At 33.9% G+C, this 1,199-nt stretch overlaps 1 non-coding gene across 1 annotated transcript; it reads left to right on the forward strand.

Annotated features, from left to right (window-relative positions):
• The first annotated feature begins 365 nt into the window (after positions 1 to 365).
• Positions 366 to 470, forward strand: LOC113875210. Its single transcript, XR_003506208.1, has one exon. It is a non-coding gene; the product is annotated as a U6 spliceosomal RNA (small nuclear RNA).
• The last annotated feature ends 729 nt before the right edge of the window (positions 471 to 1,199 follow it).

The following is a 1,199-nucleotide window of genomic DNA, read 5'->3' on the forward strand; positions in this document are numbered from 1 at the left end:
GGACAGCTTTGTGCTTCAAAGTTCAGCCCAGTGAAAACAATCATAAACATCATGTGGAACAAAGCTGTCATTCTCTAGGATAGAACAGATAATTTTGTCAAAACCTCAACAGTCAATGCTCTGTTGTGATTGGGTCATAGAATGATCAGAGGGCAGCTATCCTTAGTCAGAAATTTAGCTTATTTAACAAACAGAAACAGTATCACTGAACACTAACTATATATGAGCAGCTCCTTTGTACTCTTTCAAGGTGTGATTTATTCCAAAGTAGAATCTACAGAGTGGAAGCCACATGTGAACACTCATGGCAGATCCACAGAGTATCAAACAAAGTAATAACTAAGATATATATAAGAATGGTCTCATGTTGGATTCCACAGCACACAAACTAAAAATTAGAATGATATAGAAAAGATGAGCATGGCCCCTGAGCAAGGATGATGTGCAAATTTGTGAACTGTCATATTTTTAGAGTTTGGGATTAACTTATACACACTAGTATACATAAAGTAGATAACAAACAAGGACCACTGTATACCACACAGAACTATATTCAATATTTTGTAATAACCTACAAGGAAAAAGAATACATACATATGTATGTGTGTACATACATATATATACATACACACAGGAATAACTGAATCACTTTGCTGTATCCCTGAAACTAACACAACATTGTAAACCAACTATACTTCAACTACAAAAATGGCCTCAATATTTATCTTTTAAGAACCAACTCATAATAAGCACTGACAATTAAATGGATAATCTGTTCACAAATAACAACATGTTTTATTGTAATTATTTAAGTTTACATCCAGGACAGTTGCAAGATAACCATTTAATTCAGAAAATACCCCCTTATGTGCTTAAATATATTCACTTTTCATTTGTTAGTTCTGGAACTAAATAGAAATAACAAAATTGTTTACTTCTCTTGATTTCATTCACATGGTCAGTTGCATTTGTAAAAGTGAAATTTACCAGATCAAAAAATCCTGCACTGACAAGCTGTGAGCAATGACAATAATTCCACTAATGTAGTTGCCAAGTACACTAATTATCCTAATGATGATTCAGTCTTCTGATAATCACATCCCCCAAGGACCTTATACAGTCAGTCTACACAGCTGCAGAGTCCTCTCCAGGCTCATTTTGCCTATTCCTGTCTCGGTTTAAAACTACATAATATTACT

The sequence above is a fragment of the Bos indicus x Bos taurus genome, chromosome 17 (assembly GCF_003369695.1).
Source record: "Bos indicus x Bos taurus breed Angus x Brahman F1 hybrid chromosome 17, Bos_hybrid_MaternalHap_v2.0, whole genome shotgun sequence".
Taxonomy (NCBI): Eukaryota; Metazoa; Chordata; class Mammalia; order Artiodactyla; family Bovidae; genus Bos; species Bos indicus x Bos taurus.